General features: G+C 53.5%; 1 protein-coding gene across 3 annotated transcripts in view; it reads left to right on the plus strand.

Moving 5' to 3' along the window:
- Positions 1–1752: 1752 nt before the first annotated feature.
- The window catches only part of ELMO1 (engulfment and cell motility 1), a 472089-nt gene continuing 453057 nt past the window's right edge, over positions 1753–20784 (plus strand). Inside the window, exon 1 of one of the 3 annotated variants that reach the window (XM_036010403.1) lies at positions 1753–2322. The gene's annotated coding sequence lies outside the window, so the exon portion shown is untranslated. The remainder of the gene's footprint in view (positions 2323–20784) is intronic. The other 2 variants (XM_028526015.2, XM_028526016.2) reach the window with 2 other exon arrangements.

Raw genomic sequence — 20784 nt, forward strand, 5'->3', positions numbered from 1 at the left:
GACTTAGGTACTTCGTGTGGTCTGCAGAGGGCAGAGCTGGGAGCGAAGTTTACAGGGAGGTGGGTCTGTCTCGTTGCTAGGAGGGGCATGCAGACTTCCCCGTCTACTCTTGGGACAATTATAACAGCTAACACGCACCGGGTGCTCACCTTGTCTGCACTACAGTTAAGGTCTGTGTATGTTGGCTAGAAAGTTGTGGATCAAACTCATACTTATCCCCGCAAGTGTCTAGGCATCATTAGCAAAGGATGCTTTTACCGACTGCTTATTAAATTACCTCATTTGATAGTTTCCCTGTTGACTGTTGTTATTATATCATTACTGTGTTATAGATGAGAGAATAGAGAGGTTCAATTACTTTTCTGGAATCATCCTGATTTAAGTTATTGGCCTGTAACAATCTAGACCCAAGTATTCCGGCTCCTGGTACTTCCTCCCAAGGTTATGCACATAGCAAGGGGTCAGAAGAGCTGTTCACTGGAAATATAATGTGAGCCACTAATGAAAGTCATATACGTCATCTCACTTTTTCTAGTGGTCACACTGAAAATGTAAAAAGAAGGCCCCGGCTGGTGTAGCTCAGTGGATTGAGCTCGGGCTGTGAACCAAAGCATTGCAGGTTCGATTCCCAGTCAGGGCACATGCCTGGGTTGCAGGCCACAGCCCCCAGCAACCGCACATTGATGTTTCTCTCTCTCTTTCTCCCTCCCTTCCCTCTCTAAAAATAAATAAATAAAATCTTTTTAAAAAATAAAAAAAAGAGTTAGTGCAGATAGTTTAAAAAAAGAAAATGTAAAAAGAAACCAGTGAAATTATTTTAAGACATATATATATATAAATAAAATAAATGTATATCTTAACCCAATTGACTCATTACATCTAAACTATTATCATTTGTGGAAAGGATGTAACCAACACTAAAATTATTAACACACTATTCTACATTCTGTTTTTCACACTAAGTCCCCCATGTTCTCCTAACTGAACATCTCAGGACTAGCCACATTTCAAGGGGTCAATAGCTCCTCGGAACTCTTGGTTGCTAATGAACCGCTAGCACAGGGCTCGGATTTCCACCTCCTGGGGGCTGGGGGGTGGTTGTTGGAATTTACGGAGGAGCTTTACCTTTCTACCTTCAATTCTATTGCCTCTCTGCCCCCAGTTTACTACCTTTTTTGGCAATGGAAGGGAATGCTTTGCACCTGCCTTTGCGTTGGCTGTGGTGGAGCCAATGTAGATATTTCTGACTTTGGGGAGGGCAGGTGTTTCTCCTGCAACCTTCCAACAAGCTCATTTCCCTCGTGGCAGCTAAGCAGGGAGTAAGCATGCTTGATTTCTGCTTTGCAAATGACTGAAGTAGGTTGCGTGAAATAAATAATGTACCCTAAATATCAAATTGGGGGGCAGAACATCCTGCTCTGTGCAAAGTGATGCATAATTGAGGGAGTCCCTGGCTTAACTGGTCAGAAATAAATCCTGTAGTCCATCAATGCCTAGGTGAGTGTTAGGGGAAGGAAACGTTCTGCGGTTATTTTTGCCACGGGGCCCAGGGGTAGAGGCAGAGCAGCAAAACAAACACACCAGCCTCTTCAAGTAGCTTTAAAACAACCCACCGAAGTTTCCCCTCAAAATTCCAAGCCAGTCGCCAAAAATGAATGCATACACAGATATCACGCGCTCGGGTCTCCTGGAGGTGGCGCTCTGAGGGTGACGAAGTTAATTAGTGCCTGCAAAATGCCGCGTGTGAGCTCATCCGAGAAGTCAGGCTCTGCACACATATTATTTATAGCAGATCTGAGGCGTGCTCAGTGTTTGACATTTTCCTCTTTTTAAGTAGGGGGACTTGAAAAAGTCGTGGGCACTGCCCTCTCATCGCCCCCACCCCCTGCCCCCGGGACGAAGTGCGGTGGGCAGGCGCCAGGGCGCGGGCAGGGGGCGAACGCGCCAACCACGCGAGTCCGGGCGCAGGTGCCGGGGCGGCAGAGGCCACCCCGCAGCGTCGGCTCGGGAGGAGAGTTCGCGGCTGATCTCGGGATGCCTTGCAGATGCACGCTGTGTCCCTGGCCAGCAGGAGGAAGGAAGAGGAAGTGAGAGCAGCGGCAGCCGGCGGCGCACAGCCGGCCGACCCGGAGTGTAAGTGCGTGTGCTCCGGCGAGCGCGAGCGGGCGAGGATGGGCGCGGGATAGAGGCAGACCACCCACACCGCCGCGGCCCGAGCAGGGCCACAGAGCCGCCCGCCCCCCTTCAATGGTCCCGGGTCGCCAGAGCTCTGTTCGCGGGGAACCTTCGCCGCCACAGCCGTTGTCCGGCGACCCTGGGCAGGTTCGTAAAGTTTCCTGGGCTGGCGCCGCGCCCTGACTCGCTGACCTCAGCGCTACCGGGGAGGGAGATGGGCTGGGGCGAGGAGGAGGCGTCCTGCCCCGGGGGACTCTGGTCGCCGCGGAGACACTTTTGTTTCCTCTCTGGGGGCGCCCCGGCTCCGGCGGGGGTGGCCGCGGCGCTCTGCGGGGTGAAGGCTGCGGGCGCGCTGGGGCGCCCCGCAGTTGGGGAAGTCTGGGCAGAGGGGGAGCGGGGGAAGTGGGAGCGGGGGGAGGGGGCCCCGGGAAGAAGCGCAGGGCCCGGGGCCCGGGAACCCGCAGAAACATTTCGGCCAAGGCCCCTGGAGGGGGCTGCCGGAGGACTGCGTTGCTGGCGCCGGGGGATTGGGGACGGGGGACGGTGGGTTTGGGGGCTCGGAGGCCGGAGAAGCTGCGCCAGAGAAGAAACTGGCGGCTCCGACTCCCGGCTTCTCTCGGGCACCGGCAGAAGGGAGGGAATCCCCCTGCAAGCGCGCTCCTGGTAGGGGGCGGTGATAGGCTAGGAGGATGGAGGGCCGGGAGGGACAGGAGGGGTGGTCGGGGCAGCTGGGAGCCCCGGGGACCACTATTAGTAAATAGCCGCCTGTGGGGACACGCCGAAGTCCCCGCTGGGACCGGGAAAGACGGTGGGGGCTTCCGTGCGAGAGACCAGCTTCGGAGAGGGGGCGCACCGGGCGCGCCTTCTGAGAAGGGGGCAGCGGAGCTCTGGGGACCCTGCAGTCGGAGCGGAGAGGGGCGGCAGCGATCACACGAGTAGCTTTGAGGAAGAGGAAATACAGAACTCAGGCGGCCCGGGGTGCGCGCGTGTGTTTGGGGTTGGGAAGTCCGTGTTGTGCCGCGGGTGCGCGCGAGAGCAGCGAGTGTGTGTGTGTGTGTGTGTGTGTGTAAGATTGATCCATCTAAAGGGGCTCGGGAGCCAGGGCCTCCCCGTTGAGTGACCCTCCCCCTCCTGGGGGCGGGTAGCTTTTGAAGTTGGCAGCCGAGGGCCAGGGTTGCTGGTGTCAGGTCCCACAATGACCTAAAAGCCCAAGTGCTGAGCCCCCAAGTGGTGACCTGGCTATGGGGGCCTCTGGAGGACCCCGGAAGCTTGAGACTCACCGAACAGACTTTGTGATGTGCTGTGCCCCGACCATGCAGCTCCTAACACTCCTGGCCGTTAGTAAGGCAGACTTAATTCATTATGCAGTATTTAAGAATTTAGAGAACCTAAGACAAGGAAGGGTTTCTGCCTCAGGAGGCCGAGGCCGGCGCAAGTTCCCTGTTGAGGGCTGGCTACCAGGGACTTAGGGGTGGGGGGCAGTGAACGGAGTTCTGTCTACAACGTGTGAGTCGTCAATGACCTGTATTTATGTAACGACTCTTGGAGGGTAACTTGGACAGGCAGAGAGACTGTTAGCTGGAAAAAGCTGGCTGGCAGCAGCTGTTACTAAGGGCTTCCTCGGGTCATGATCTTCCACATTATCTCACCTCCGCGCTTACTTCCAAGGTTGTTTCAAGGAGTGGTGTCCCCTCCCCTGGGGGTGGTAGATTAGAAGGGCAGAGTGCCTGCTCTCCTGGAGCTGACCTTGTCTCCTTTGAGCTGACCTTCTGAACCTCTGCTCTTTCCCGTGGAGCATTTGCTATGTCTGTAGGGTTGTGGTTAAATGTGCATGTTGCTTTCTCTCCTACTCTATTTACTACTCAAAGAATTTTTTTAAAAAGTTAGAGGTACTGGTGCTTGGGAAATTGTGAGGGAATGACCTGGCGTATGGGGGTTCTGGAACTCCACAAGGGTGTTGGGGTCAGGAGGGAAGGGGGCTGGGGGAGATGTTGGAGGGTATCGGGGAGGGGCAGGCTGGGAGGCAAGCCCGGACCTGGACTGAATGGACCTGAACACCAGGAGCAGTCCCTGGGCTGTGGGGTGGGTGGTCCTGTTGATGACCATGCCCACCAGTCCCCCCCCCCAACGCCCCCTCCCATGTCCCATCCCCCACCCTACTTAATTCAGCCACTGTGGCTGCCTCACAGTCTTCTTCACCAAGCGCTCTCCCCAGGGCCTTTGCACAGCCTGGTCCTTTAGCAAGAGGAGCTTTCCCCTACCTGTGCAGACGACGGCTCACTGCCTTGCTTCCTGAGGTCCCTGGCCTGCAGGAGGCCTCCCCCGAATACCATCGGTAAATAGCAACTTGCTGCACCCCGGTCCTCCTAAGTTACTCAGTTTTCCCTGTGAGTACTTAACAGCCCCTGGCATTATGTATGGATGTGTTTATTTGATCGTCATGTGTCTCTCCCATGAGATGGAATTCCACGAGGGCAGGGACCTTCTCTTGGTTATAGGTCCAGAACCTAGACAGCTTCCCAGCATAAAGATGCTGAATAAATACTTGTTGACTGAGTGAATAAGAGATGCCTGTTATGGCAGAGGCTCACCGGGGAACTACGCCAGCAACATACTGTATGGAGTATGAGCGGCCAGCAAGAAGCCTAGGTCCCAGACTTGTGCTCTCCGCCACCCCTGTGCCCAGCGGCTCTTCTTGCAGACCCCTGTCTGCCCGAGTAGGCCCCTGTCTTAGAATTTCGGACTGAAGAAAGGAACAGAGAGGTGGGTCATCGGGAGAGTGGTACACAGGTACAGATGATCAATAACCAGGTCTGGTGTGTGTTAGATACTCCCCTAGGAAGAGGGAGGCCTACAGTGTATCCCACTGCGCTCACCCAGCAGGCGGAAGTGCGGGCAGGGAGGAGAGGAGGAGAGGGAGGAAGGAGGCACCCGCAGGGGACAACGAGAGAGGAGCGCCTGGAAGAAAAAGGAAAGAGTGAAAACAGATGGGGGGGCTTCCACAGCGCCGCTAAACCACGAGCATTTATCAGGTTACAGTGTTCAGCTAGGACAATACTCGCATGTTTTAAAGTCATTTGCCCCCCGTGGGCGTGTGGTGTGAATGGGTGGGAGAGGCGGAGGGCGAGGGCTTTGAAGCCTTTGCGGAGAGGATGTGGGTGGGGGGCGTGCCAAGGAGCTCAAGTGCCTGCACACTTTGCTTATGTTATCATCTTTCTCAACACCACACGTCTAGAGAGAATTCTTCCCGTGGAGCACTTCCCCTGTCTGGATGGAAGACAGTGGGTACCCTTCAGGCTTGTCGGGGAAGCCTGCAACCCCTTGTCAGTGCCTGAAACCATCCGCGTGGGTAGATTGGCTTACCGGACATGCATTCTGTTGAAGCTGGGAAAGGTGGGGGGTCACTGACCATCTGTACATCACGGGGCCCCAGTGTTTGCCCTCATTACGCAACTGCAGTTGCTTCCTTCTGGTTAGCCAGAGCGGTGTCTCTGGAGCGTGGGGTTGTCACCCGGGAGCCAGTGAGTAGGCCAGACGAGTGGTTTAAAACACAGAAGGGAAGAGACTGCAGTGGGAAATAGAGTGTTTCAGGAAACAGACATTGAATCCTAACGTCCAGTGTAATCCCTGAATGTGGCCAGGACAAAAAAAAAAATCTCTTAATAATTCCTAAGGCCCTAGGAGTCTACCTCTTTAACCAATTGGCCAGAGATTCTGATGAATGTGGTTCATAGCGCCAAACTTGAAGAAATGCTTAGCTGCCTCCCTCACCTTACAAAACGTTGTTGGTTTTCTCTCCTGCAAGAGATGTGATTTGCACACGTTGAATGAGATGCAGTAAATGCATCAGCCACTGACTTAACTTTGAAATGCTTCTGTTTCTAGAACTCGATGGGGTGCTAGGCCCCGATGCTGCCATCTTGGCGGAACTGGAAATCCACGTGGCGTGATTTTCACTTGAGTGCTACGGAGAAGCAGCAGCTTCATCCATAGTAACTAGCCTTAGAATACAACCAACAACTGCTGTTCTGGCCAACCTTTAATTTAGAACTTTTGGGGGTCTTTGGAACTTTGCTCAACTCTTTCCTTTCATGTTTCACGCCTGGCGTTACCCCATCGGCATGATTTTAATTGCTTTCAGAGTTTTTGCAAAGACCGTAGTGATGTGCTCTGGTGGCGGCCGTGCTGCTGTGCCGCATAATTAGATTAAGCCTTGGAACCTACCTGGGCTTGGGAACTGGCTGTGCAAAGAAGAAAGAGGCAGAGAACTTCAGCACTGTCCCCACCGTGAGGACTTTGCAGGCCAACCATCCAGGGGACAGAGGGCGGCTCCCGTGAAATGCCTGTGGCCTGTGACAGCATTTGAATATGTCTAGCGTGGCCTTTTTTTTAGGTGCAGCAGAGCCAGCCCGAATGCCCACGGCCCATGCTGGTTGCAGTGTTCTGTTTTCTGGATAATTTCGGTGGTCTGGGTGTTAACAATCAGAACTTACCGGTGACAGCCAGAACTGAAGCCTACAAAACACTAGTAGGTTGCATGGTGACGTTGACTGGTGACGTAGTGCTCTGTTTTCTGAACTCGAACGGGATAAGTGCAGGGACAGGTGGAGTGGAGTTTCGTCACCGCCCTGGGGTGGGTGAACAGCAGAGTACCCGCTAGGCGTCCACCCGTGTGAGGGCAGGAACCCTGCCGGCTCATCCACCAGAGCAACCACAGCAACCCGCGGCGGAGTGTTGGGGAGAGAGAGTAGTCACACGTGTAAATGGAAGATGATCCTCAGTCTGGGTTCTGGGCCCCCTACCCACAATCCCTGACTTCCAGAATCTGAGCAGAGTTGTTACCGGAACCTCCGCTTTAGGAATTGAAGCTGCAGCTGTGGCCATTTTCATCCTAACAGTTAAAGCAGGGAGTGAAACGTGCCTCAGTAGGAAACACTGGCGAACCCACTACAGGCTGGGCTCCCGAGCCGCTCTGTGTTGGGTGCGTTGCACCTGCTGGGTAAGGAGCAGGGGTTGGAGGGCACCGTGATCAGGTGAGTCCCGACTGAGCGTTGCCCCAGTAGGCTTGGAGTCACAGCATCCATGGGATGGTTTTCTTCTCGTGCTGACAGCCGATATTCGTCCTTCTGGTATGCTGTTTGGAAATGATGGGGAATAGCCATCATTTCCAACATTGGAGTGTAACAATACTTCATCATTGGAGTATTGTTATCCAGTTTTATAGACGTGGCTTGGAGGAAGGAAATGTCACCGGCATTTGGAGAGTAGATCTGAGCCGACACTAGCCCCTCTGACTGTTGTCCCCTTGCTATGTCTTTCCCATGGATCAAGATGCCCGTGTTGGTCCCTTCTTCCTCTCCTTGGATCTCCTGGACTGCCCTGGTCCGAGGCCAGGGTCCCCATGTTGAGTCATGCTGCAGGGCACTGGGGGCGGGGGTCCTTTGCAGTCCTGTATGCTGCTGGAAATGCCCTGGGTTCTGATGGATGTGTCCAGGGTTGCCGTGGCACCCAGGGATGCGCCCACCTCCATGGAGGCTCCGTTTTCCCAAAAGTGGACCTTCTGAGCCTGGAGAATCGGTGGAGCCTTGTCTCGGGGACAGCATGCTCATCCCCCAAGCTCATGATAATGAGGCGTATAAGCTAGAATGCAGTTCATTAATCAGAAATGAGACTGTTGTTTGCCAAGGAGAATAGGCACATCTTTTGTGGCCAATACTTTTTTTCTTTGTGGATGTCGTGATGAAAGCAAAAATATGGGACCATTTGGGGGGAAACCAACTGGGGTGAGGGAATACACTTCACAGAGTATATTTTCCAGCTAGCCATGCCTTTTGCTACTTCCCCCACCCCATAGATTGATACCAACTCGGGGAGCCAGAGACTGGAGTCTTAAACCAAGCTGGTTTCTCCCCCAGGAGATGCTGAGGCTACTGATTTGTTGTTGTTTTTTTTTTCCTCCTTGCAGGCTATGGCCCCTTTTATGCTGACCCTTAATTTCAAGCAGTCTTAACCTCAGCATTTTTCACTGGGGGCGGGGGGGCTGGATAATTCTGTGGTGGGGGCCATCCTGGGCTTTGTAGGATGTTTGTTAGCATCTCTGCCCTGTAACTACTAGATGCCAGGATAGCACCCAGCTGTGACAGCTGAAATGTCTGCGGACATTGCATTGCTCTGCAGGTGGGTGGGCGGTGGGGGCAGCCCCTCCCCAGGTGAGAAACACCGCTGTGCCTCCTGATTAGACATCCTGTGCTGTTAGACGGGCTAGACTTCGGCAACAGTTGTAAGTGCCCCAGTTTTCTGCTTACTGGTCGTTCCTTAGACTTTTTTATTTTAACTTATTGCTGAGAGAGAGAGAGTTGTTGTTCCATTTGCTGATACATCTCTTGGTTGATTTTTGTGTGTTCCCTGACCAGGGATTGAACCTGCAACCTTGTTGTGTCGGGATGACTCTCTAACCAACCAAGCTACCTGGTCAGGTCAGGGCCGCGCATGCCTTAGACTAGAACACGGTGTCTTCTCAGATGGGTGGTCTCACCTCTTATGTTCATTTCTTTCCCCTAGCTCTCCTGATTTCCCCCCTAACTTCCTTCCCTCCTGTATTGCAATTGTCTTCCTCACCCAAATCGGTTTCCAGTTCTATTTTCACGTGTGTTTCTTCCTGGTATTCTGTGGCCGAAAGAGACTATAGATACCTAGCGATGTGACGTCCCGGTTTCCTTACAAGGTCTCGCATCCCGGCCACTGCCTCCCACAGTGACTGTAGCTGCACCTAATGGGAGCGAGGTAAACGCTGTGAGGGGGGCAGGCGACCAGGCCCAAGCTGGCTCGCTCAGAGGCCTCTGCCCCGAGATTAAGGAAGCGTCTGCATGGGAATAAACTAACGGGACGAAATGCCTCCTTCTCTGCGTGTGGCGTGTACCTTGGCTGGCTGGATAGGAACGGGCACTGATGTTCCGTTTAGTGGGGCCAGGACATTGGAACAGGTCGGGCGCGGGGTGAAGCTCGAAAGTTCCGCTGTGTGGGAAGTCCTTCCCCACCCTGCCTGTGAGAGCTCCATCCCAGTCAGGGCGCGTGTGTTTCCTTGTGTAATAATTATCTGTCCACCTTCTGTTTACCTGCGCTGCGTGGCTGCTGCCTGCGGTCGCCTGCAGAGCGGCGTCTCGCGGCCGGAGCCGTGTAGAGACGTGGCCCCCCGAGGAAGCAGCCTCCTGCAGTCACAGCCCTGTAGCCACCTCCACCCTTCCTTCCGCCCTTTGTGATTTTTTTTTTTAGTTTGCAATCACACTTAGAGAGCCAGCCGTTTGTGCTGCGGGCTTCTGTGGCCGCGAGGGACTGGAGGAGCTCCCTCTTCCAGGCTTCCTCACACGGTTACCCTTACTTCTGAAGCATAATACAGGTCAAAATATTGTTTTCCTGTTTTTAGGCTTTTGAACCCAAATGCAGAGCCCCAGCTGGCTTAGCCTGTGGCCCTCTGAAGTCATGTGGCTGGAGAGGCCAGCCGGGGAAAGGCCTGTGGTTGGATGGCATGTTTTTGGCCGAGGGCAGAGTGAACCCCAGGGGCACGCGCTCAGGCTGGTGTGTGCTCGACTCCTGCTGACCCCACCCCACCCCGGCCCCACCCGCCCTTGGAGAATTTTTGTCATGGATCCCATGCCCTCAGCTCTTCAACGGCGGGCCCCTCGGTGGGGTGAAGCTGAGCTCTGCAACATTCAGGTTTGGGGGTGGGTAGGACTGAGTCTCTCATACGCTGAACTGTAGGTGTGTGTGCTATGTGTGTGTGTGAGTCACACACGTGCAAGCACATGCACACACACCCCCACGCGGCTCTCCTCATAGTGAAGGACCAGTAGAAGCAAAGAAACTGTTGTGCCAGTTTCCCAGGCCTCTGTTCTCCAGTGCTTGTCGCTTTCCCAGCGAGGCAGCACAAGTCACATGAAACCAAAACTTTTTATCAAGGAATGAAAATGTTTCCACCGTCTTCAGACTTCCTCTGCTGCCAGCAAGGGCCTTCCCCTCACGAGAACTGTTTTCTCAGTCACTCTCCATTCACCAATGGGGAGTTTTAAAAACATTTGTCTGGACTGATGTGAGTAAAGCACACTAAAGCTTTATTTACTAATGGTAGTGTATTTTTAGAAAGATACTACTTAGGCTTAAGCTTACACTTAGAAGGCATATAAATATTTTCAACTTGAAATATTGCTGGGCTCACAGCACCCATTGTAATAGGTCATTCATTCATTCATTCGTTCTTTCATTCAGCAACCATTTTTATCCCATTTGATGTCATGTAGGCAATACTTGCTAGATACAATGAGACCCTTTTTGTGTGGGGCGGGGGGCTCTGTGGGAGAGAGACCCACTAACAGTCCAAAGGGAGTGTGATAATCTGTGTTTAGAGCATCTGCAGGTCACCGGGGACAAAGTTCACAGCAAAGTGGCTTTGAGGAAGGTCTCCAGTGTCGAGTGTCAATACTGAGTACGGGGGAAAGAACGTGGTGTCCCCAGGGAACACAGCAGCCAGGGTGGCGGGGAGAAAGTCCAGAAGAGGCCTTGTGTCAACTCTTCCAGAAGCCAGGCATTTGGATTGAGAGGAGAGGAAAACCAAAGGATTTTAGGCAAAAAAAAAAGAATTGGAACTCAAAGGGTAGTGTAACTGCCCAGGCAGCGAGGAAGATGGAGCAGACCGACCAGAGAGAGGAAGGAGGTGGCAAGGCCTGAGGGCAGCCGTAAATGCCTCCCTTCCAGCTTCTTGAATAAACACACGATCTTGGTCGAATGAATGAATGCACAAAGCAGTGTGCTTGCCATGTCCATGCAACATGAAGACAGGTAGCTCCGCCTCACCTGCCAGTCTGAGTAGGAAGCCAACCTCTTCCTTTAAGGCGACAACTTCCAGAGACCCCGCCCCACCAGCTGGATGCAAGTTGCAGGGAGAGGGCATTGCCATGGAAGAAAAACAAAAGATTTGCTGACTGATTGGATTTGGGAAAAAGGGGGAAGTAGGAGTCTTTGAGGTTTGAAGCTAAGTAAGTACGTATTTGTTGGTTGGGGGGTTTGAGTATTTGTTGGTTGGGGGTTCAAGTGTGGTTTGACTCCCTGGGTTGGTGAACTTGGTGTCAAGTTTCTCAGACTCAGTTGTCACATCTTTCCAAAGGAGGTCATAGGAGTCCCCACCTCGTGGAGTTGCCTTGGTCATCAGGTGCAACAGTGATTGTATGTAGACCACCCTGAAAGTATTGCGTTGAATTTGCTATTATTATTGATGCCACTACTAATTCAGTAGTTCGTATTCAGGTTTTTTTTTAAATTCAAACATCTTGCTAAAAATCACTTAAAGGCATGCATTTATTATTTCATCTCCTTTAAGACGCCTGGGTAATTCCTCCTTAAATCTTGACTGGACTGTTGATTCGATTTGTGTAGTTTTTCCTCAAGAATCAAAGAGAAGCGAGCTGCTGAAACAAAGGTCGGGGGCGATTGCCATCGATCGTGAATGGAAAGATCTGACGTGACGAATTACGGTAGCCACTCGGGGCCCTCAAAGAAAAGCTGCTGAAATGAGAGCTCTATCCCCCAATCATTCAGAGCAACCTGGGGTGCTCCCGAGTTACTGCTGTTATGTTGCCCAGAGAGAAGGGAGGTTGCTAGTCGGGCTCTCTCCCTTTCCTTGACTCCTCCATCTGGGGGCTGTCTGCACGTTTTCAGTGAGAAACCCCCAGTCTGTAGAGCAGTAGTGGGGAGCCCTGGACGGGAACGCAGCTCAGTTGAACGAGGTTTCACGTCACGATGCTGCCTGTTGAAGAAGCTCTGTGGTTCCACTGACACTTTGGAAAGGTCCCTTTTCTGAACCATTTGGACCCTGCCAGCGAGTCAGGGCACTATTGAAATGCCAATTGTCAGTGAGTGGTAGTAAAGTGTTCATTTTTCCTCTTTGAGCCTATAAAAACCAGTTTTTAAAAATACTCTGGAGACAGAAAGATAAAGCCAGGACGACGGTAGTCCTTAGTGTACAGGCCTAGCATAATAAATACCTTGTCCCAGCATAATTAATGGTATCATCTTTCGCTCCCAAAAGTGTCCCAGGTCGCACCTTCCTTTTATGGCCGTCTAAGTAGAAGCCACGTGTTTCCATTTCTGTGCATGCCCTCTGGCGATTGCTCGTGCGTGGGGCGCCCTCTCCACTGTGCGCTCCTTCAGCGAGGCGGCAGCTGGCCCACGGGCTCCCCAGCTCGTGGAAGAGGAGCTCGTGGACCTGTCCCTGGGCAACACCTTCTATGGAGTGCGTCCCAAAAAAAAATCCTCACTGTAGACACCAAACTGCCGTGAAGTAGAGGTGTGCGGGAGACATGTGCCACATAGAAACCCCTTCTCCAGACTTGTGCGTGCAGAGTGGGGTATAGTTCCTCCCAACCCCATTCCCGGGGCCCCGAGAAGCCACGTCTCTGGTCACTGCATGCAAATCGCATTTGGTTCTTCGGGGTGAAGGGAAGTTCCCGGTCACCCTGTCTTCTCCAAGTAAGGAGATAAATGTGGACCGCTCGGCTGCTAGCTTGTCAGTTGTGTAGGCATACTTCTTCTTCTTTTGTTTTAAGGAATCTTTTTTTTTCCTTTTTTATTTATTGATTTTAGAGAGAGAGAGGAAGGGAGCGTGTGAGGCGGAGGGACGGAGGGACAGAGGGACAGGCATCGATCCGCTGCTTCCTGTACGTGCCCCCAGTGGGGACTGAACCTGCAGCCTAGGCATGTGCCCTGCCTGGGAGTCAGACCTGTCACCCTTCAGTTGAAGGGATGATGCTCCAACCAGTGGAGCCACGCTGGCCAGGGGCCATGCCTCGTGATTGCGCACTAGGATTGGCATGTAACTTTAAATAGGACCCAGTGTTATATAAGCATGTAGAGACCCATACGGAGACCTAGCGTGAAGTACAGGTTTGCATGAAATCCCTGGAGAATTACATCCACACCAAAAACGTGCCAGCCTGACAGTGACAAACATGTGAATTCACCTCGGACCCACTGCCCAGATGAAGACGTTCACGTGTCAGAGAGGCAGGTGCCCAGCTCCACGCATGTGCAGTCGGAACCCTCGCTTCTCCCGCTCACCCGATGTCCTGCTCCCCTGCCACCAAGCCTCCTTCACTCTATCGGTGTTTTTGGCCTCGGTTGAACCTGCCACCTTGGAATGTCCATTGAGTGGTCATGCTTCCTGGAATGTCCATTAAGTGGTCATGCTTCCTGGTGAAGGACTGAGAACTGTTTGCTGGGAGAGCTCGGTCAGGGCAGCAAACCAGCCGGCACCTGAGCCAGGGCATCCGCCAGCAAGGTGCGGGGGTTGGGGGGATGGTGCGTTCATTTATACCCCCTCTCCCCCGCATCATCTCACAGTAGCACAGATTGTGGGGTGACTATTGCTGACCTGGGTAGGGCCGTTTGAGACCTTTGCAGATATGCTACGGATACTTCCAGCTTATGGACGCGCTCCATAAAACAGTCTGAGAAATGGACACCCGGAGCTGAGACTGGTAGGACACACAGGAAGGTGTAAGAAAAGGGAAGTAGCCCTTGTGGAAATCCCTAGGCCGTTTTTATTTCAACGTGTTATCTTTCAGAAAATGAACAGGCTCGCTCGAGGGCCATTTTCGTAACGAGATCAGTGCAAGGCCCAGAGAAATGGCATAATAGCAGTTTTAAGGTTGAATTTCACCCTTCTTTCAAAGCCTGGGAATTGCATTGTGAAGCGCTGAGCTCATGCATTTGAAGCATTGAGTATAAAAGAATGTGTCTAGTCTCGTGTGTGGGGGAAGGAAACCCCGTGATAAAACTAGAGTCTTCAGGCGCTGGGCCTCTGACTTTTAGGAGGGGGTCAGAGTGTATTTGAAATTCTTGATGGCTCCTGTGGGTCTGAATTTGCCTCCATTGTTTGCCTCCCCCTGCAAGGAAATAGTCATTGATTTGAGAAAGAGAGAGAGGAAAAAACATGAATGTGATAGAGAAATATCAATCAAACCCACAACCATTTGGAGTACAGGGCAGCACTCTAACCACTGAGCCACCTGGCCAGGGCTCCAGTGTTTGCTTGTGAAAGACTCTTTCATTCATTCCCCCCCCCCCAAAGTTTCACTGAGCACCTGCTAGGTACGATGGGGGGCATGCTAGGTGAGGGACACAACAGTGAGTCTCCTCCCTAGGAAATGAAGGAGACCTGTTGACCGCTTCCGTGGGCTGCTGAGACACTGGTGGAGGAGATGCACCTGGATCAAAGGACCACACAAATCTACGTGGCATTTATTTAAACCGTGCCAGGGGCTGTGGGAAGGACAGGGACGGATGCCGGGAGAGGCTACAGCGGGGAGGGGGGGGTCCACGTGTTCAGGGAGGCGAGGGAAGAGGGAGAATGGGTTTTACCGTGGAAGGAGGAGCTCCTGCGGGTGATGGGCGTAGGTGAAGGTCGCGTGAAGGGCAGACTCGGGTGTTGAGGGCACTGAAGACCAGAGTGCCCGGGGCGGCAAGCACTCAGGACCGGACTGGCCTGGGGAGACTCGTGGGCCCGGGCTTTGCACGGAAGCACGGAGGTTCGCCACTGAAGTGTTTTGCCCCGGGGAGTGATGTGAGCAGATTGACGCTTTGCAGAGACCTCCCTGGCTCCGATGTGTACACTCTACATCATTTCAAATTGGTCACAACGTGCCTCCGCTATTACTACTTTTAGAATCTTAACAATTTCTAAATGAATCAATTTAGCCACTAGTGTCTCCTTCAGATTTTAAAGAGCAATTGAACTGAGTGATTTAGCACGGGTATCATGAGCGTTTAAGAATGATAAAGTACCTAGTTCTACGATCCTTAGACTTCAAAATGCCTGGGAACCTCCGGGGGCCCAGGAACTGCATCCTAACGAGTCTCCAGGTGACTCGGATGCAAGTGGGCCCGGCTCCACTTTGAAAAGCATCGTCCTAGAAAGTGCGAAGGAGAGAGAGAGAGGATTGCACAGCTCAAGGTGAACAGCAGACGATGGCACCTCTTTAGAGCCCGGGCTTGAGCTTGGACCTCCTCTCCTGACACTGCACGGCTTTTCTGCCAGGGCCCTTGAAATGGATGCTAGATCCTATGAGTTTCTTCTCATTTATTTCCTAATTCTCTCATGGGCAGCTGCTGTCTCAGATCTGTGGCTTGCTCCCTCTGTGTCGGTGACATTTTACTTTTCATTCTGTCGCCATTTAATGAGAATCCTCCCGAGGGCGTTTATGAGGCTGGGCGGTGGCGAGGAGGCCGGGCCAATGAGGCGTTCACTGACTTGGCCCTGGAACAGGACCCGGGGTGGATGCTCGGGACAGGCCAGTGCACGGTTGCCACAATAAGGGATTGTTTCGAGGGACACGAAGGGCCAGGGACAGCAGGAGGATTCTTTCTGAGGTATCTATCTCCTTTAGCTCCCCTGTTCTCTGGTGCTCGGTTAAGATTCTGCTCAGCCACTGACTGGGAGGGAGAGCGGAGCTGGGCTCTCGGCTCTTCCCCCCGAGTGTCAGGGCCCAGAATTCCTGCCAGGTGAAATTAGGTTGACATGCACGTTGTGGGCAAAGTCAGAGCAGAAAACACGTCACGGAAAAGGCTTTTAGGCTGCTGGGTGGTGACATGACACATTTTCCCAGCCAGCATGACACCGCTCAGCAGTCACCTCCCCTGGGAGCCTCCCTGGATCCCCCTGGACCCCCTTCCCGGACACATGGAGGACCTCTGGGCTGACAGAAGCATGCTGCCTGCACGTCAGCTCATGCGTGTTTTCCTGGAGGAGACTGGGGGCGCTGGGGGCAGGCACTCCCGGTGCTGGGCTCAGAAGAGACTCTCCGTCCTGTTTGCATCAGGAGGTGCTGTTCTCTCCATACGGGCATGAGCACTGGCCCTTCTGCCGTCCTCTGAAACGGCTCCTCCGTCCTTGACCAAGGGGCCCGGGACGTGTGGCTCAGTGGTGCCTGGCATGGAACCCTCCCTGGTCTCTGTCTTGCTGAAGACGGCCCTGCCTGAGGTCACTGTGACTGCGGCGCAGGCCAGACCTGGTCTCAGATGTGGGCAGGCCAAGGCCACGGGCTTTGCGGTGCCCTCATCCTGCGGCGGCCGTGGGTGCCGCTCCCCTGTCCTTCCACCGTGCCCAGATCTTCCCTGGACGTAATGAACGTTCCAGAGGAGGAAACCAGCGTTTCGTCATCGCGTGGCTATCTGCAGAAGTATTTACTCCTTGTGTGCCTGCTTAAAATTCTCTCCCAGTTCCCCCAAAGCCAAGGGGGCAGAGATGTTAGAAGACTGCAGCGTGTGAGAATGGAGAAGACATTTCTTGGCACGAACCCTGAAACTTCTCTGCCCCTGGGGCCTCATCCGTGGGCCCGCCTCCTTCCCCGCCAGTGCCTGTGGGCCACCAGGCATCTGAGACGCGCACTGGGGGCTGGGATCCTCACCACATGTGTGGTTACCCGCATCTTGTGTATTATTTTCCGAGAGCACCGTGGCCTTGATAATTGATGTCTCTGGGCTCTAATTGCACATTATTTCTCTAGCAGCTATCAAGGGTTGCAGCTAGCAATTGAAACTTGATAGGTGTCCTGGCTCTTTATTGTCGGAACGATTTATCCTGACGTTCAAGTGCTGAGCTGAGCTCATTTCTCTTAGGCCAGAGAGCAGTAACACAGGCAGTAACCCCCAAACCTCAGCGTGCCGAGTCCACCCTGGAGGCGGAGCGCACCCGGACCTTTGCCACCGCGTCCTCAGACCTTCCTCAGCCCCTTCCTCCCTCCGTGAACTAACCAAGTCACCGCTTGTCCCCCGCCGCCCCCCGTGCGGGAATTCTGCCCGTTTCTCAGTATGTCTGGCCCGAGGATGCATTCTGAAACTGGGGAAGCAACCACACATGGGGTGGGGGGGCCACGCAGGACGGATCGAGAGCTGACACTGCGTCTGTCATCTGAGTTGTATGAGCGCCTACGCTGTGTGGCGAGCTGCCGGTGACACCTTGGGCTTGCTGGAATCAGTGTCCCTTCAGAGCCAGTGTTCACTAGTCTCCCAAGAGTCTGATTTTCCCTTTGCCTCGGTGGACGGTCCCCCCTGCAGGTCCCTTTGGGGGAGGCTGGGACAAAGGTCAACAGTACACATTTTTGGCGATGTACCAGGGCCCTTCTTCAAGGAGATGCAGGCTTCCCCTCACCTAAGGGATTCTGGGTCCATACGCTTGTTCAAGTCTGAGAATTGGTGGAAGGGTCGTGACTTTGTTTTTATGATTCAGGTCAGACTTTCGGTCGTTTGGCATAGAACTTGTCTGCATCTACAGATGAAGGAAGAATTTAGTGGGCTTCCCACCTATTTTCTTTCTGGGCACACCGCGACTAGTGAACACTAGGTCTGCGTGAATCCGACTCTTCCGATCGCTGCTCTGACGCTGCTGTTTACGTGGTGACCGGGCCGCGCTGGAAAAGGCTTCAGTAGGGCCCTGGCCCGACCGGAGGCCTGGCCCCGCCCGCTCCCTGAGACACCTCTCTGAGCTGCCCTGGGGGGCAGTGGCGGAGACAGGATCTCCACGGGTCTGATCAAGGTTGAAACTACTCATCGCCTACTTGCCGTGGGCAAAACTATGAAGTTCTCGTCGCCTCTGTCTCCTCTCACATACATGGGAATGGTGCTGTGTGTTGTCACAACAAAGGGGGCAGCTCTGTTCTCTGGCTGCAGCAGGTGTGCTGGGTACGTACCTGTGAGCCTGCCCCTCGGAACTGTGTGATCGAGGCCATTGGTGGGTTGGAAGGGATGCAGTTAGAAGTCACAGGATGCACCACCGTTCCTGGCAGCTCCCTGCACCCTTCCTGCAGGTTTGCCGAGCCCCCTGAAGCACGTGCTCGCATGTAGCTTTTACAAAAAGAAAAAAGGTGGCATTTCATTAGAATAGATCTTTTCTACAAAAAAAAAATGTCATGATGTTTTCTGTTGTTTGCATTATGGCTTCACTGTGAATTTCAGCCTTTCTCCACTCTCAGAGCTTGGTTCCTGGGTCCTGTTTTTCTCTCTTTGGAGGAAATAAGGTATGTCTGGGACAGGTGACCTTTTTTGGTCCTTTCCTGGTGCTGTGGAGTGTCCTGTCCGTGGGCCCTGGTTGTGGATTTCACTTGTTCACTGCGTCTTCAAACACTCAGTGGGCAATGGCGATGCAAGGGGGTGACTCCGCTCCCTCTGGGGGCGGGGAGGCGTTGGGGGGAGGCAGCTGTGGGCACCCCTGCCATTCAGTGTGGCCGACCCGCCCATGTAGGCACCAGTCACCGTGGCTGTTGGCCAGTGTCGTGCTTCCTGGAAGGTGTTGAGCCCGTGAGCTCGACAGGCCTTGGGGTTATGGGCATGGGATTCGGGAATCGAGAGGCCACGGTCTTAGTCCCGGGGCTGACCCTGACCGTCATCCATGACCCGCTCAGTGGCCTTGGCTTTCTCAGCTGCGGCATGCAGAGGGAGGGCCCTAGATGTGATGGACGGAGCCCAACTCCAAGTCCACAGACCAGTCAGCTGCTTCCGAATCAACATTTCACCCATTAAAGAAGTGAGAATCTGGCCCTGCCTGGTGTGGCTCAGTGGATTGAGTGCCAGCCGGCGAACCCAGGGGTCTCTGGTTCGATTCCCAGTTCAGGGCTCATGCCTGGGTCGTGGGCCAGGTCCCCGGTTAGGGGTGTGCGAGAGGCAGCCCAGCACCAGAAATGCTGGTTCCGGAATCCGAGTTTATGCACAGCCTCCCTGCCTGAACTGATGGTGAGATGTGGCCCCCTTCTGGGAGGCCCTGGCTGACTCCCCAGTTCCTCTCCTTCCCTACAGCTCCGCTGCTCATCCTCGACAACCTCATGTCCTCCTTCGGAAAGCCTTCTTGACTTCAGAGTGATTGCCCCTCGAGAGACCTTGCTCGTGCCTCTGTGCAAAAGTACAAAAGCGGAAACAGAGCTCATCCACCGTGCCTGTTTACTGTGCTATCGTCTCCCGCACCGGCCCAGGGGCTCTGGGAGCCGATCACGGTGCCACCTGTGTCTCGGGCTCCCCTGTGCCGGCCCAGGGCCTGGCACGTGGGACGTGGCCGAAGGGGGTTTGCAAAGATGCGGCAGGACGGGGAGTGCGTCGCTGAGACCGGAGCTCAGCCCTTCTCTCTGACTGCTGGCACTTCCAGGAAAGATCTAAGAGATGTTTCAGATCAGTCGCTCCCGCATATCAGAGATTGCCCAATGAGTTATTTAATCTACAGGGGCCCCTTGTTCCCACGGATCCAACTGTTACAGAGCTCACTTTACTCCATCCTTTGTCCTTGAGACCCCCCACTCCCCATTAGGGTGCATGCAGAATCACTGAGAAGGGGGGAGAGGAAGACGTGTTGGAAACCAACAGTTTAAACTTAGGTGTTTTTGCAAATACAAGTTCCTCTGAAATATTATTTGGCAGTCTGCTCTCCGCACCTCCTCCCTTCCCCTGTTGAAAGAGACAACCAACACTCCGCCTGCCCACATCCTCCCCTGGATGGAGCGGAATCACAGCGAGAAAAGGAGAGTTGATTTCCTGGTTGCCCGCCCACTCGCCGAGTTCTGGGCACCATCCCACGCTGTTTGCATCACTGAGACGCTAACTCAGGCTGCCGGGGCTGCATCTTAGACGCAGACACATTTGGTTGAGGATGAAAGAAATCCGAGGGCGGAGGGTCACCCTTTGCCGTGAGAGCTGCGTAAGCACTGCCTAGCGCCCTCTCTCCCTTCTGCCTCTGGGTCCAGCGCAGAACACTCATGAAAAAGTAAAGAGCTCATCCCTTGAGCAGAGATGGGTTTGTGTAGTTCTCTCCTTTCATCTGTTGTGTCTTTGAATTCTTGGAAGCGTAGAGGCCGAAGCGTGTTTCCTAGGGGTCTCTCCCGCGTGCCTTCTCATTTCATTGTTTCGATCTCCGGGGCACGGGCGGACTTGAAAAGAGACCCAGCGTTATTAAAAGAAATGGCACCGCGAGATACTGGTTCCGGGTTGTCGTTTGGGTGACGTGGCTGAGACGGGGCTCCAAGCATCGTCGCCGCTGTTCCCGGGCTCTGCCCAGTCCCCATCCAGTGCCGAATGCTCCATTTAGACGAGACGGCTGAGGAGCCACATAGCTGGATTCGTCAGCCGGGTGCCGAAAGCGCCTCTGAGGAGCTATTTTTGTGTTCATACAATTTTAATATTTGGGGACAGGCTGTACCACTTTCCAGGTGCCAAAAGTGATCACTCAGTTTTTTTTTTATTAGGTGCTATTTTCGCTTCAAAAATATTTTATTTTTTTCTTTTGGACTGCTTTATGCCTTTGACCCAGTTCTCCTGCCTGGGATGAGTGTCCTAAGAAGACGAGGTTAAGGATATGCCTAGTACCTGGAATATTAATTCCTTTAGAATGAAATCGGTGACCCCATCCTCCTCCTCCAACACACACACACACACACACGTATGCATACACACGTGTGTGCACACACACTCCTCCCCAAACATGCTCCTCCCCAAACATGCATGCTTTGTGGGAATGAAGCATCTTTGCAGGACTCTGGGGAGAACTGATTTTCCTCCCCTTTTTGGCAGAAGAAAGACCCTGCA

Source organism: Phyllostomus discolor, chromosome 10, assembly GCF_004126475.2.
Source record: "Phyllostomus discolor isolate MPI-MPIP mPhyDis1 chromosome 10, mPhyDis1.pri.v3, whole genome shotgun sequence".
NCBI classification, from domain to species: domain Eukaryota; kingdom Metazoa; phylum Chordata; class Mammalia; order Chiroptera; family Phyllostomidae; genus Phyllostomus; species Phyllostomus discolor.